At 39.9% G+C, this 17,512-nt stretch overlaps 1 protein-coding gene across 4 annotated transcripts in view; it reads right to left on the bottom strand.

Moving 5' to 3' along the window:
• Positions 1–16,481, bottom strand: part of inpp4aa (inositol polyphosphate-4-phosphatase type I Aa) — a 38,615-nt gene extending 22,134 nt beyond the window's left edge. For all 4 annotated transcript variants that reach the window (XM_059499711.1, XM_059499713.1, XM_059499712.1 and 1 more), the window contains exon 1: positions 16,335–16,481. The gene's annotated coding sequence lies outside the window, so the exon portion shown is untranslated. The remainder of the gene's footprint in view (positions 1–16,334) is intronic.
• Between the last annotated feature and the right edge of the window lie 1,031 nt (positions 16,482–17,512).

The raw sequence follows: 17,512 nt of genomic DNA, 5'->3' as shown, positions 1-17,512 counted from the left end.
CCTCAACGGTACTGGCCACGGGGTGACATCTGCTAACTGCATAAAATCTGGGAACCATGGTTGGTTCCTCAAAAGAGGTGCAACAAGCAGTATTGAACATCTCGTTTCTCTCACCCGTTCTATCACCTGTGGAAGGATGGAGACGGGAGGGATAGCATAAAGCGGGCAGCACGGCCATTCCCGTGACAGCGCACTTTCGTTCTTGGAAAAGAACGCAGGGCAGTGAGCGTTTTCGTGGGACGCGAAGAGGTCCACCTCCGCCCTGCCAAATCTCTCCCACAACAGCCGGACTGTTTGCGGGTGTAGAGACCATTCGCCTGTAGGAACATTGCCTCTGGACAGCCTGTCTGGACCCAGATTCTGTAGCCCAGGCACATGCACTGCCCTCAGCGAACGCACATCGCGCTGAGCCCAAACCAGGAGGCGTTCCGCTAGCCTGTACAGGTTTCAGGACCCGAGACCGCCCTGGCGATTTATGCAGGACACCACAGACATGTTGCCCGAACGGACTAAGACGTGGTGATCCTTGATTTGGGGACAAAAGCGCATCAGCACGTTGTCCACTGCCAGAATTTCCAGACAGTTGATATGATGGAGCTTTTCTCGTTCTGACTATAGGCCAAAGGACGGTCTGCCCTCGAGCAGCGCTCCCCATCCCGAAGTGGAGGCGTCCGTCGACACCATCTTCACATTCGGGGAAGTCCCCAGGCTTACACCTGATCGGTACCAACCGTTCGCTGTCCAAGGTGCCAGAGCTGTGACACAGCTCTGATTGACCTTGAGATGCAGCCGGCCAGACGCCCACGCTCTGCGCGGCACCCGCGTCTTCAGCCCGAACTGCAGGGGGCGCATGCGGAGCAGGCCCAGCTGCAGAGCCGGAGATGCTGAGGCCATGAGGCCCAGCATCTTCTGACAGTGTTTGAGCGACACGGTCGCGCAGCAGCGGAAAGAACTCGCTGCGCGCTGAATGCCCATCACGCGCTGTGGTGACAGCCGCGCCGTCATGGAACACGAGTTCAGAACTATACCCAGAAACAGAATCGTCTGACTGGGGTTCAGCGAACTCTTCGCCCAATTGACACTGAGGCCGAGCTTCTCGAGGTGATCGAGTAAAACGGCCCTGTGGTCCACGAGCTCCGCTTGTGATCGGGCCAGAACCAGCCAGTCGTCCAAATAATCCAGCACTCGCATGTCTCTGAGTCTGAGAGGAGTGAGCGCTGCATCAATGCACCTCGTAACCGTACGAGGAGCCACGGAGGACTGTAAACTGGTATGCCTGGCCCTCGAAGGCGAATCTCAAATATCGCCTGTGGTTTGACGCTATCTGTATTTGAAAATACGCATCCCTCAGATCTATTGACATGAACCAGTCCCCTCTGCGAATCTGCGCGAGGAGTTTCCTGGTCGTAAGCATTTTGAAACTGCGTTTCATCAATGCCTTGTTCAGCTGTCTTAGATCCAGTATGGGCCTGAGACCCCCGTCTCTCTTGGGCACCAGAAAGTATCTGCTGTACAGCCCCCCCTCGCTTTGAGCTTGAGACACAGGCTCTACAGCCCCTTTGCTCAACAGTTTTGATATTTCGGCCCGAAGTATGTGTGCTACTTCTGTTTTGACCGTAGTTTCGACGCGCGCTGAAAAGCGCGGAGGGCGTCGAAAAAACTGTAGCGAGTAGCCTCTCTTTATAATGCCTAGCACTTCTGTTTTGACCGTAGTTTCGACGCGCGCTGAAAAGCGCGGAGGGCGTTGAAAAAACTGTAGCGAGTAGCCTCTCTTTATAATGCCTAGCACCCAATCCGAAACCCCTGGAAGCGCTGACCATGCATCTGCATGAATGGCTAAGGGCTGGATGCGAAGAGCGCTCTGTTGACCGAGCAACGGCGGCGCTCGGGTGTGCTGCGCATTTGAGTCGGGGAGCGCGCTGATCACAGCGGGCAGATCGCTCCTCCTCGACCCCGTCCCGGCGCTTAACCGACTGGGGGAAGGCTGAGCAGGTCCCGTGGGACTCGATATGTCTGCGAGAAACTGTGGGCTGCATATGTGCACATTTACCACTTTCAACTCGCTGTCTGCCTGTGCAGAGCGTACGTGCACGGGCCTCGTTTTTACAGAAGCCACGCGCCGTATGTGACATAGTGTATGTGGGCACTGGGGAGTGGGCACGTTTACTATGCGGCGCGCTCGACCGATCTGTGTCGATCTTATGTGCGCGAGCCCTGTGTGCAGGGCTGTGCTTACATGTGGAGATGGGCACTGAGGAGTGGGCATCGTCACTGCATTTATAGCACCATCGGCCGTGGCCAGACGAGCGTGCATGGGTTTTGTTTTTACAGAAACCACATGACGCGTGTGACATAGTAAATGTGGGCACTGAGGGTATCGTCACTACATTTATAGCACCATCGGCCGTGGCCGGGACACCAGAAATTACACCTTTTTCGGGAAATATCTGGGTAGCCGTGATAACGGTTTTTGTGTGCAGGCAAGCGGGCAACAGTACAGGCTTGGGTGAGAGCTCGGCCACAGCGGAACTCGTACACCTGCGCTTCGATGAAGCAGCCATCGCGAGTAGTGCAGACGCAGCGTCACACAGCAGGCTTCAGATGGCAACACCGCTTTTGCCGCCGTCCAGCAGAGGGCGGACAAAGGTGCGTCGCTATCGCCTGTTCCACCGGCGGAAGTGACTGGTAGTTCCTGTTTTTAGCATCATCAGTGTGGAGAATGCTAGTGAGACAGACGAACGAGTTCGTGCTGAATATGGAGCGTTCCAAGCCTTTGCCACCTCTTCGTGAAGCTCAGGAAGAAATGAGGCGGGCTTTGAGAAGTACGCTCATCCGAAAGGGAAATACCATCCAGCCGGGAACGAGAGGGGGGGGGGCACTGGTGCAAACCACTCGCGGCTGAGACTCGTCGCGGCCAACATGAGCATTCGCCCCGGCTCCTTCTCGATGTCAGCTCGTCTGCTGGGCTTCTGAGCAGAAGGCGCGAGATCCTCGGAGCTCGCCCAGCCCTCACTGCCCGAAGCTAGCAGAGAGCACGTGTCCTCTTCCCCCGACGCGGCCCTGAGATCGACTTCCTCGGACGACGCGCCAGCAAACAGCGGGCGCTGCCCACCGGGAAGCGATGCAGGGGGGGCCGGTGAAGCAGGGCGAACCGCCGAGCTCGGTTAAGCTGAAGACGGTTCCGGAATCCGCTGGAAGCGATGCTTTTACGGCGCCTCAGTGCAGCGGAGAATGCAGGCTCAGAGAAAAAGGCCAGGCGAGTCCTCAGAGTCACCATGGCAACAGCTGGCAGTGGGGGCATCCGCCGTCAGCGAGCGCGAGCGCTGCATGATCTTCACCCAGGCAGGAGACACAGATGATGTACCGGTCTCCCTCGCTGAGTGGGGCTCTGAAGAGCCGCAGGAAGGCATCTTAAAAAAGACGCGAGCTCTTTTACGAGTGTGTGTCGCAGGGCGAACACACACACATAAAGAACAGCTGGATATAACAGAATTGAAAGGATATAGGCGCCGGATAGCGCAGCAGGAACGGCAGTGGAAGGCGGCGATGCCAGCAGCTTCAGAATGGCTCGTCCTGCTGATATGCTTTCTCAGACGGCGCTTGCTTCCTCCGTGATCCAGCGATGCGTGAGCTTCGCTGAAGAGATGAAAAATCAGGTGAGTCAGCCTTTTCGAGCTCCTTTTATAGGTTGGGCCACACCCGTTTCGGCGGGAAGTGGCAAGAAGGGCGCGAAGCCCTTGGCGAAGCCATTTTCAATTATATGAAAGTGGAAGTAACAACCAACACTGGTTCAAAGAAGTCATGCCTGAAAGCTCTTTGTGTAAAAATGGAGATGACTTACGAGCGAAGTCGCAAACAGGACTGCTTTAAAGGGAACTACTGTAGAGTACCTGAAAATGGTGCATGGGTCAGCCATATCTGGAGCTTTAAGCAGCGCTGGACAGGACCAGTGATGTGTTGCACCAGCCTGACGCTGCACATTATCCCAGAATGTTCAAAGACCAATCAGCTATGAGCCTTTCTTGCTGTTGTAGATTTCAGGAACAAGAAAATGATTGAATAATTATGCATCCTCCTTTGATTCAACAGAATCCATTGTTATAAGATGAATAGACTTATGTGATTGTTATATAATGTTAGTATTGTGACCACAGTCTATGATTGTGACAAGCACATAAATATTGCTAGAAAGAAATGATTCAGAGCATTTTTCCTTTGAGTTTTTGAAAAGTTGTGCGTACATATGGCAATGTTGTCAAAATGATAACAAGGATCTGTGAAAATTACTAAAAAAACATTGTATTCTGCATTCCAGGCCAGTAGATGGCAATATCATTTTATAAAGAAACACTACTGTATGTGCCTGGGTATGGAAGCATATGGGTAGCAATATTCAATTTGGAATGTAATATGCAAAAGGACAATGCAATATGTAAAATGGCAATGCATTTCTGTTTTTACATTTACATTTTCCAATACATTTGTGCAACGTTTGATGAAAAATGAAAATGAAAATTAAATGACATAATTTTAATTTGCCATTTCATACACTAGTTTTAATATGTAAAATAAATACTAATTGTAACGCTTTATAAGTTGCAAAATGAAAATGAAAATGTATTACAGAAATGATTAGATATGTATAACATGTTCAAGCAAAAACTGTGGCAAAATTATCATTCAAATGCTATTTTTCTTAATTGCATTAACACTCACAGTCAAGACACTTACGATTGCATTTTTGTTCAGTGTCCCGCAACGAATGTAGCAAAATTCAATGTGCACATTGAAAATGCATTCCAAGCTGATCACGTGTCCGTCCCCTCCCGCCATGTCAATCACTGCGTGAACAAGGCGGGGCTCGCAGAAGGTCAAGTAATACATTTTCTGTAATACATTTTCATTTTAATTTTGCAACTTATAAAGCGTTAAAATTAGTATTCATTTTAAAAATAAAATAGAGCAATGACATTTAAGGTAAAGAAAGAATACATTTAGCAGCATTATCTCAGTTATCATAAAAAACATAAGAGTAATAAATGTATCTTGATTCTGAACTTTGAATAAAAATATGAACAGCGATTATATTAAACAATGTTTCTGAACTCAGAAGATTAAATGTCAAAAGATAAATAATATTAATTTAAGCAATGGCATTCAAGTAAAAAAAAAGAAGAAAATGTGCAATTAGCAGCAATATCTCAGATATTGTAACTTATTCTGTGAGTTGTGCAACATTTTCTTTCCGAGGAGAAAACTCAGCCAGTGAGGTTTATTGAGCGTCATCTTTTTCTACCAGTTGTGGACCAGTGATGCGCGGGTCCGGTTTTTTTCCAACCCGCCGGTCCCGCTTTTATGAAATTATTTGGCCCGACGCAGCCCGCAAATAAAGTACAATTTCTTTACCCACCCCGACCCGCGCATCGGGGACATCACGGAAGATACGTTGCTACTAGACTCATATTTCTTGTTCAATGAAGTTCCTCCACAGCAGCGCGCGAGCACGGCGCTATTAGCAGCGCATGCACAGCTCGTGAACAGCTCTGTGAACTGTTTAATCCTGTCAAAGAGTTACTTAAGATATGACGGAGCATGTGATTTGTTGAATGTAGTGAACGAATCCGCCCTTCACTGAACGAGATCGAGTGATCTTCTCGTTCATGAACGAGTTTGATGAACTGATACATCTCGTTCGTGAATGAATGTAAATCTTGATCAGCAATCAGCAGATACAAAGCGCAGTTATAGGAGCTGTGCAGATACGCTCGTTTTCATATTTAGCATACAGAACATAACTCCACGTTTTAATCCCCGATTAATGTGAATATTATATATGATGACCAAACAATTAAAATGTTAATTATGCAAGAAAACCTCGTGCTTTGTTCATCTGAACAACTTATTAAAACTATTTAATGCGATTATGCACACATTTTAGTAAAGCCAAATCAGTTTAGTAAAGCCACTAATACAGCCATCTCGCTGTAGTGCTTTTTTGCTGCTTGCGTGTGGAGAAAAAACACAGACGTCCATAGGGAGGCACTGGAATATAGAAGCAGATTAGTCTCAAATAGGGGTGCACCGAAATTTCGGCCGCCGAAAATTTTCGGGCGAAATGGCATTATCGGTTTCGGGCCGAAATAAAAAAAACAGCCGAAAACGTAAACCGAAAATGAATGTCACCCGCCTCTCCCATCCGTGCGCAAGCGCTTAGGTTTCACTCACGGTCAAGCTGTTATCACGCGTCTGCCTATCAAAGATTAAGCATGTCAAAGGGCTGTCACAATCAAAAAAAGCTTGTCACAAAAGCTGCACAATCGATCGGACCAACCAACACAAGTTTCGAAAACGAAAACAGGGAATCGATTTTAACGGCCTTCTCTCGGAGCGCGTCCAGCTCGTCACTATACGCTCGCAGCGAACGCGCGTCACACAGCAACTGCAGGTTCTGACACACACACACACACACAGACAGAGCCTATTAGTGCATAATATCAATGTAGCCTTCAGTAATGTTTTTCATTGATGTTATGGCAGTCCACATTGCTGACTTGTGCGGGTCTCAAGCGCCCTCTTTACGTTCGCCCTAATGCCTGTTTAGTTGTCGGTGGATTTGCCTATATTTGGCGTTGAAAAACGGATCAACGCCAAATATAGGCAATTTACTAACGATTCAATGAACACTTTGCCTATGTCTCAAAAATCGAACAGGATTTTTTTTTTCACAAAAGTGACAGCCCTATACGAGAGGACACCAAAGTTGCAATATGTAACATTTGTTCTGCAAAAATCTCCAAAATTGTGGATTTTTTTGCACAATTTTTAAAAAACTATTTTATTTGATGGAACATAAAACTTGAAGAATAATTATTATTTATATTTATTGTAAAAAATATTTTATGTTTTGTTATGTAACTGTTAATAAAAGTTTGATTATTATATTGTGATTTTTCAATTCAGATCCATTAAATCCAAGCAATATATATATACGTTTTTAAAAGAAGCCATTTTCGGCTTCAGTTTCGGTTTTCGGCCAAGTGCATACTAAATTTTCGGTTTCGGCGCAGAATTTTCATTTCGGTGCATCACTAGTCTCAAATATAATTCACGCAAAAAACACGATTCACACATGCGTAGACAATTTCACATGCATGAAACCTAATTCACGTACACACAAAAAAAATTCACATGCGTGAAAAAAAAATATATTCACAAAAAGCAATTCACAAGCGCAAAATAAAATTATATATTTATAAAATACATTTCACAAATGCAAAAAACTATTTGTAGATATACAACTGTGCACAAAAACCTTTGAATGTTTAAAATGTACGAGTGTCTGAATGTACGAATCGTCATTTACTACAAATCCACTCGGATTTGTGTGTGTGTGTTTTTGAGACTTTCCTGGCAGAGCTCTCTTCCCACAGTGGGTCTGTCGTACTCTTTAGCCAATCAGATGCGAGCTTACCATTCAACCAATCATATCATAAGCCACTGAGTGCATTCAAGGAGCACGATTCTGCGCACCTTTAGCGCAATATGGATTAATTAGAACGGAAATTAAGCCTTTACATCAGTAATCCAGCATGGCGAATGAAGAACGGGAAGCACAGGTAAGAGTTTAGTTTATTTCATAAAAGTCTGAGTTTACACATTTTATCGTTTACACATTCAATCAAGACAGTTTTTCTAGTTAGAAAACTAGTTAGAAAAAAATACAGTTGTAACAGGACAGTTAGCTACAGTAATTATAAATTAAACTGCAATCAGGATAGTAAAAAGAAAGACCTGTAAAGACAAAAGTAACATTTTGAGAGTTGTGAAATTATAATTCTAAATAATCTTGTTTTATAAATTGATGTCTGTTAGGTCAGTGTGTACGTTCTTACAGTAATACATTTTAAAACATGTAGCCTAGTCATTGTTAACCACTACGTTGAAGCAATGTAGTTCGATCAAGATAAACAACATCACATATTTAGAAATGTTGTTTAATTTGTAAATATATTGTCTGTACATTGTAATGCATCTTTCTCTTCTTATAATTTAGGAATATCTAAAGCAGTATATTCTTCAGCGACTTCACGATCGTTTAGTTCAGGGATTCCCAAAGTGTGGTGCGCGAGAGGAAAAATGTAATGGCGGTCTGTTTTTTTTTTTAAATGAGATTTTTCCATACAATAAAAAAACATGAACAGTAAACATTTCCTTTGTAATCGCTTTTATTTAAAAAAAACTATAATTTATTAGTTTTCGATGGAAACGTAGAAGACAGATGCTGTCTTCAACGCACTGTTCTTCTTTTATGTACTGCAGGCTAATATGCGTGCCAACTCGTTTCATTTATTCCATAATATATATTATAAATATGCTTAACTGGCTGAAATCAGAGAAACTTTCAAGTCGGACATCTTATGATAAAGTTGTTAGTCAGGAGGAGAGGGGCCAAGAGAGAGTGAGGATTTGGAGGCAACAGAGACGAAGAGAATAGAGAAAGAAAATGAGCAAATAAAAAATCTGGAGGAAATCTCTCTCTCGCCTTTTGCGCTGCACTCGAAAAGTTCCAGATGCATCCTCTTTCATTTTATTTTATGTTTGAGCCTATGCTCTTTGAAACTTAATTATGTTGTGGATCGTGTGTAGGTTATTTATTGTCGCACTTGAGAAGTTTCAGATTGATCCTCGTTTTTATTTATTTTATATATTTCGGAGCTTATTCTCTTTGTGATGTGGATCGTTTGTAACTTCATTGCAATTTAATTCAATGTACTGTCGTTCTAATTTCCATAACCGTTATGTTATGCAGCGGTTCCCAAACTTTTTTTCCTGTGCTCCCCCTTCTATGTCCCAACCGGGTTGGCGCACCCCCAATCCCCACTTAAAAAAAAACGCAACAAAGCTGTCTTTTATCGCCATATAAAGAGTCATGAACAAAGAACATCAACAAAGTTTCAATATAATGCAACAAAGCACAAGCTTCCACTTTTAAGAGGACGAGTGACAGACACAGGCTCAGTAACAGAAAGCACGGTTATTTTCAGCCGCGTAAAAGAAACAATATGCTAGGCCTATTAAATGACCATGGAGCTAGCAGCAGCATCATCTCAACCCGCGGCCTGTCACAAATTCAAATGCGTCCCACCATGCTGAACACAATTAATTTTTTTTTTCAGTTTTACAATTATTATTATTTTTTACATTAATTTAAACATTTACTTAAGAAATATAAGCTATAGCCTAATGTTTTTTTATGTTAAATTATTTTGTGTTTCATATATGATTTTCAGACATGATCAGACCTACTCATATAACATTACTCATTTAACGAACACATACAAGCGCCCACTTTGGCAGAATTCAATCAACAGCCATTAGTTCGGTAAAATTGAGCATCATAATGGACAAATTTGTTTTTAAGGGAGAAAAAAAAGAAATGTGACAAATGCCAGCGAATGAACACGTATAAAAAATAATAGTCGCAGTATCAGTAGTGAAGGAGAGTGCTGGATTTTCGGTTTGCCCCGCATTTTACTTGAAGTTCAGGCAAATGGGAACACCATATATTACATAGCAATCATCCTTAATTGAAGAAATGTGGCAAAACATCTCTGGAGAGAACCTTATATTATTAAATTCGAATGTGCTTTCCATATTTGGATCAACATAGACTACATTTGTGTACGCGCATTTTCTGCAATGTCGCGTCAAGTCATGCTCCCGTGCACGTCTTACAGACTGCTTCTTAAGCCATATGTTAAACTTTCTGCGTCCGTGGGGAGACCGTTATGGAAAGCTAGGTAGGCGTGACTTAATCATCGTCATGGGAGAGTGTGTGCGGAGGCTCTGAGAGGACGAACGCGTACCTCACATTTTTTTTTTATGACCGCGCGGACAGGTGCGCGTGGTCAGTAGGCTTCAGAAGCACAGTTGCACACGTGGAGGCAGTGTGAAGAAGCCCATTGCTACTCGAACCTGTGCTTGCACTTGGACCATAGTGCGGCCCAGTGGAAAAAAAGGTTGAGAACGAGAATCACTATAACATATATAGTTACAAATTAAACAACGTTTCTAAATATGTGATGTTGTTTATCTTGATCGAACTACATTGCTTCAACGTAGTGGTTAACAATGACTAGGCTACATGTTTTAAAATGTATTACTGTAAGAAAGTACACACTGACCTAACAGACATCAATTTATAAAACAAGATTATTTAGAATTATAATTTCACAACTCTCAAAATGTTACTTTTGTCTTTACAGGTCTTTCTTTTTACTATCCTGATTGCAGTTTAATTTATAATTACTGTAACTGTCCTGTTACAACTGTATTTTTTTTTTCTTGATTGAATGTGTCTTGATTGAATGTGTAAACGATAAAATGTGTAAACTCAGACTTTTATGAAATAAACTAAACTCTTACCCGTGCTTCATTTGCCATGCTGGATTACTGATGTAAAGGCTTAATTTCCGTTCTCATTAATCCATATTGCGCTAAAGGTGCGCAGAATCGTGCTCCTTGAATGCACTCAGTGGCTTATGATATGATTGGTTGAATGGTAAGCTCGCATCTGATTGGCTAAAGAGTACGACAGACCCACTGTGGGAAGAGAGCTCTGCCAGGAAAGTCTCAAAAACACACACACAAAAATCCGAGTGGATTCGTAGTAAATGACGATTTGTACATTCAGACACTCGTACATTTTAAACATTCAAAGGTTTTTGTGCACAGTTGTATATCTACAAATTGTTTTTTGCATTTGTGAAACGTATTTTATAAATATATAATTTTATTTTGCGCTTGTGAATTGGTTTTTATGAATATATTTTTTTTTCACGCAGGTGAATTTTTTTTTTGTGTGTACGTGAATTAGGTTTCATGCATGTGAAATTGTCTACGCATGTGTGAATCGTGTTTTTTGCATGAATTATATTTGAGACTATCTGCTTCCATACTGGAAGCGTGCGTTGCACATACCAACATGAAATACGTCTCTTACAAATCTGTAACGCAGTCATTCTTTGAAGTATCGATACTAATAAATTTAGGAATCGTGACGTTTTTAATTTCCGAGAATTGCGATACTTTTGAAGTATCGGTGCACCGTGCAACACTAGTACACTACGGTTTAAAAGGTTCAGGTCCGAAAAAAAAATCCAGAAAGGAAGCATTAAATTAATGAAAAGTGACAGTAAAGACATTTATACTGTTATTTCTATCATAATAAATGCAGTTCTACTGAACATTATATTCATCAGAGAATCCGGAACAAATATATAGGTTTCCTCAAAAATATTTGCGGCACAAATATTTTCAACATTGATAAAAAAAATTTTAAATACATTATTCTGGAGCGAAAATCAGCCAAATTGATTTCTGAAGAATCATGTGACACTGAATAATGGTGCTGAAAACTCACCTTTGTCAGAAAACAGTTCAAATGTAATCACATTTTGCATAATATAACTGCTTTAAATAAATGCTTCCATCCTAAGTGAGCATGAGAGTAAAAACATATATAATAATCCCACTGACCACCAAACCTTTGAATGGTAGTGTATAATAAACAAAATGTAAACATTCATTTCAAACAGTCTGTGAAAATAAACTAATTGAAGTAGTTCGAAATATGGCTGTAGATAAGGTGAAAGCTTAATCACTGTCACACACTTTCAATCTAGACTGCTCTGTTGATAATAAAGAGAGAGTAATTTATTTCTGGCTAATCATAGCACACTGGGACAAAGGACAACTCCTGTTTCGGTATACAACTACTGTATTATTATGACATCATCACTGTTTGAAGAGCAATATTTTCCTTTCTTCTGCACAGTTTTCTACTAATAACTCAGCTCAAACCATATTCACACACAAAGACCTGTTTGATAACAGCTTGTTGTTTTTGTGAATAATGGGTTATGGACAAAACACAACAATCAGTCCACATACAGACCCTGCCATGCACGCTAACGCAGTGTCACTCTAAACTGTCAGTTCACAGTCTCGCACAACCACATCCTGACCTTTTGCTTAATCAGGAAGTATGAGCGACTTTCTCTTCAGCTGAGACTTTCTGTTTAACTGTTACCTCAGCTGTGTATACATGCTACAGTCCTGCATTTTCAGGACTATTAATCAATAGCTCTGTTAAGGTGCTGTTTCTTGGGTCCTAAAGCAGATGTTTCATTCATCCAATGCCATGCAGATGTTTCATACAGTGCAGGCTTGACACAACACCCATCAAGGGTGAAAAGGGGGGGCTCATAAGAACATTTTTAAACCCAAATTATCAAATGGGACAGCTTACAGTCTCATGGACTTCATAGATGAAAAATGCAAGTTTACAAAGAGCACTTTTCGGGAGAGAGAGCCTATCTATCTCTCATGTTGTTTGTATTCAAAACACATGACAGGAAACTGGAAATGGAACAAAAACAATACCAAATGAGTTCTGGAAGTATTGTATCCTTTGAAACAATTTGGCAGGGAAATCAAGTAGAAGAGATCTAAAGTAATTATGGCATGGACACACTTTGAGCATCTCTGAAACTAAAAGAGGAACAGAGGCGGGCAATATTACAGAGGAGGTGGTACAATCAAAAAGGGAATTTCATATAATGCTTTCATGTCTAAACACAGATTAGAGTGAGATTAATCTTGATGCCTACTAACATTTGGTCAGAAAACAGCAGTCATTTACACCTTGAAGTTGTGTATTTGTAAAATAAAGCATAAACTACAATAATAAGCCAAGAACTGAGTTAAGTTTCTATTTATGTGAGATCTTATGTGCATGACAATCATACAGAGGAAATGAATCCATGCGTGAGAGTGTTTCTGCATGATCAGCTCTTTATGTGTGCTTGTGGGCCTGTGTATAAATGAACTAATCCATGAATACACTTCCATTCAAAAGTTTATAGTACATACGTTTTTTCTGGAAAGGAAGATATTAATACTTTTTTGTCACCAAAGACGCAGTAAATTAATAAAAAGTTACAGTTAAGAGATTTATAATGTTACAAAAGATTTATATTTAAAATAATTGCTGCTATTTTGCACTTTCTATCCATCAAATAATGAATTCATCAAAGTATTCAAGAAATAATAAGCAGCACAACAATTTTTAACATCAAATATGATAAGAAATGTTTTTTAAAATTTTAAAATATGTAATTTATATTGTAATAATATGACTATTTTTACTATATTTTTGTTATTATAAATGAAGCCTGGGTGAGCATAATAAAATTCATTAAAAAAAAAAACATTTTCCAACCTTGCAGTTTTCACTTTTTATCTATTTTTGTTTTGCAGAAAAAAAAAGATTGGATGCATTTCATACTGAAACTGTGCATCTCTCAACTTTCATAAACATAAAGCGATCAGGGCAAAGTCTTTATATGATAAAAAGGTCATCTTCAATACAAATAGCTCATTGAAAAATCTAAATTATGTCAATATCTACTTACCTTCTTGTCAATCGAAACCTATACAGCATTATTTCCAAAGGAGAGGAAAATAAATATTTGGAAGAATCTTTACACAGCTCTTTGTCATAAAAAAAAAACATCAAGCTCCTCCATTAAAGTAGTTCATATGACACATGCAGAAGTCCTCTAAAGCCATATTTATATTATAAATTGATTAAAATTCAAATCTGAAAACCAAACATAGACTCCAAACTCTTCACATCATGATTGACATCATTGTCAAATGTCTCTGGTTTTTATGTGAGCTATAAACAAGCGTGACATGGCAGGGCAAATATGTGGAACGGAGAATGACATGAATACATATTGACAGTATTCATTTTTGGCTTTACGCCTCCAATAGGTTCACTGAAGCAGAGTCTAAAAATATAAACAGAACCGTAATTCGGCATTTTTAAAAAATTGTGTTTTTGCTATTTAATCTCTGTTTTGATTGGATTCATATCAACTGTAATTAAAGCAATTCTAATCATAATGAATACCCATTTCCTTCTAATGATAAATCACTGCCTGGGTAAGAACAGGATTATACATGCTCTCCTTTCATCTCTAGACCTTACATCATTTCCTTTGGTTGAGCGAAACTCTGCTTCTCCTATGAACGAGCAGCCAATCTCTCTTAAAAATATGGGTCATCGCTGTCCATAACAGACAGTTGAACGGTGTGAAGATGTCATAACAAGTCAAGAAGGGCAGACAGAGTCTGACTTGCAAAGAAGATATAGGATGAGAGTAACATATGTGCTGTATTTGTGTTTCATGCATGAATTGGCAGAACAACAGTAAAGCACTTGTCATTGGCAGCATCTGTCTCACAAGAAAAAAACCACTGTGACACTCTTCAGACCATGAAATAAAGTACTATTTGTTTTAAACCTACGCAGCATCAGTTGTCTTTGTAAAGGCCGGTGATTACCTCTTGCAGTGAGAGGTTGATGAAAAGACAGTGGAATGAACTATTAGCCTAAATGTCTGATTGGTTTATATAGAATAGAAATAGGAATAGAAACAAAGCTCCAGGCTTTTCATTATAATTATTTTTTACAAGACATTGAAATAGCATTATTACCTTTTACATCACTTTTTTTTCTTTATTATTAGTTTTCAGACCCACCTTGAAAACATACTGAATTACATAAAAGGGGACAATGCTCGGATCTTTTAATTATGCTGATTACAATGCACTACGTCTGACTTGGGTTGATGCCCAGTTATGTGACATGATATAAACGTATCCTGGCTCTCATCGTAAACCTTGGCTGCATCCTAAACCACATGAATGAGTAAAGCAACACAACGGTGGTAGGTCAACATGACAGCTGTAGTATATCTGGATTACACTCATACTATATCAACCATAGTTTTTTTAATGGTTGTGAAGTAAATTGCCTACTTATTCCCAAAAAGTACCTCTTCAGAGTATGCAATTCTGGACGCATGCCTTTGGGTTTTTTAGGGATCAAAGGCCAAGTGATATAACACATCAGAAATAAATGTTATATGATTCTTGCAAAAGGTGTTTAGCCTACAAATGTTTCAAATATTTTCATACGCTCTAAAAACTGCTGGGTTGAAAACAACCCAATTTGGGTTATTTTGGCAACCCAGCGCTGGGTCAAAAAGGGACTAACTCAACGCTGTGTTATTTTAACCCAACCAGATGGGTTATTAGGTTTAACCCAGCATGCTGGGTTGCTTTTTTGTTTGTTTGTTTGTTTAAAATTACTACATTGCTAGGCTAAAATGAACCCAAATTAAGCTAGGCATTAAACCTACAAATCTTGTTCATTTTAAAATCACTTTTACACTCAAATAATAACTATCAAAAGGTAAATATTTATTAAAAACAGGAGAAAACTGTCAAAAAGTGACATGCATGTAAGAAGAAATGCAGAAAAGTATGGCATTAACAGCTACTGAGTTGAAGCATTTGTTGAATATAACTTTTAAGATCAAATGTGACTATATTAGATAAAGATATTTAAAAGGTGGCATAAATGCAAATCTTTCCTAACTGTATTTCAAATTCATATACTAAAACAACATAATTGCATTCATTTATTTTAATAGTACCACTGTTTAGAGAACTCTAGTAAGTTATGCTTCAGTAAGTAAGCGAGGTTTATTACCTACTAACAGTTCAGGCTGATTCAGAATGGTTTTCTGACTCAAAAGGAATTACTGATAAATGTATTAAACTGATAAAAAACAGACTGATAAAAGTTAGTTCAGTAATGGGATTGTTCGCTGTGTTTTTGGAGGTAGCTCCAAAGATTATTTTGCTGAGTGTATTTTATAACAGTTGTTCAGTCTGCATGGACAGAAGAAAGAAAAATCCGTTTTTCTAAAGTCTAGGTTTCCATCTCTAGTGTGTTCAAGACGCATTGTTTAATGTCAGCAGGTAATGTATGACCCAACTCATTCTTTTACCTCCAGGAACATTACTGGAGCATCCTGCAACGTTATTGAGCTAATGAAGCAGCTAAAAGCTGAAGGCAACGCATCTCGGCAGCTTGTAACGTCGTGACACACGTATAACGCACTTATGACGGAATATAAAGCGTGATGACGACTGAATTGACGGTTGCGTCTTCCGTTATGTTTTATAATGGCACAAGAAAATATTTGAAAACACACCGTCCGACCTGCCAGTCATCACTCGCACAAAATGTATATCACACCGTATCACCTTCTGTGTGCTTATCAAAAAAAAATTTAGTCCCTTTTCCTCAATGCTTCCTTCCAAACGTTTAACGTAAATATGTAACGTTACGTTACTACCACTCGACTGGACAGCAAACATCACCAGCATTTAAAAGTGCAGCAGGGGTCACTTACGTTTCAGTCACCGATATGCTCCATGATTTTAAGACAGCATGCAGATCCGATCAGTGTTTTGATGAGACCTCCGCAATTCTTTCACTTGCACTGCACTCTGGACTCGCCCTGGTGTGACGTCACCGCGCGTTACGTCACAGTTGTTGTTCTAAAGACACCGCCTCCGTCGCCTCGTTCACAGATAGCGTGAGTCAGAGAGCATGCAGTCTCCTTTTAAGATTTGAAAAAATAATTAAAGAAGATTTTTATTTTAATTTGTTTATTTGTCTTGCCTGTATTAAAGAACGTCACATGAAACGAGCTCGTGACAGTTTCGATAACGGAAGACCTTGACTGCCATCTAGTGGTTGCAGCCTAAAGCACTGCTACATAATGAAAGACAGGTGGATGAGGTGAAATATTTCTGTAAACCCCTACTGTATCTTATTCCATTCTGTATCACCTGTCATAATAACATAGCAATATAACATGCACGAGTTTGAATAAAGGTGAAATTAGCTATATTTAAATTTTTGTAAAGAGTAGGCCTACCTATTTTTTCAGTATATGGATAACATTACAAGAATAAAATAAGAAAAGATCAAATAATTGTATAATTACTATTTTAAAACCTCTAAATCCTTAAATTAGCACGGGATCATAGAAAAAGGGGCTTTCATTAACATTAAAATTTTACATTTAGTCATTTAGCAAAAGCTTTTACAAAAGGGGACAATAGAAGAAATCAAAAACCAACAAAAGAGCGCAAGATTATGCAAGAGCTATGACAAGTCTTAGTTAGCCCAACGTAGTACAGTAGCAAGGTTTTAGAAATATATATATATATATATATATATATATATATATATATATATACATATATATATATATAGAGAGAGAGAGAGAGAGAGAATATTATATATATATATATATATATATATATATATATATATATAATATGCACTTGCATATTATTGCGCTCATTTGTTGGTTTTTGATTTCTTCTAGTGTCCCCTTTTGTAAGCCCCTTTTGGATAAAAACGTTTATTTTGTATTTTGGTAGCACTAATATACATACATACATACATACATGTGTATGGTTAGGGTTAGGGTTAGGGTATGTAGGTATATTAGTGCTACCAAAAAATACAAAATAAAAGTTTTTGTTTACATAATATGTGTGCGTGTGTACTGTGTAT

This window comes from Carassius carassius, chromosome 19 (assembly GCF_963082965.1).
Source record: "Carassius carassius chromosome 19, fCarCar2.1, whole genome shotgun sequence".
NCBI lineage: Eukaryota > Metazoa > Chordata > Actinopteri > Cypriniformes > Cyprinidae > Carassius > Carassius carassius.
The sequence above is the reverse complement of the archived record's forward strand: the minus strand, read 5'-3'. Positions and strand labels throughout refer to the sequence as shown.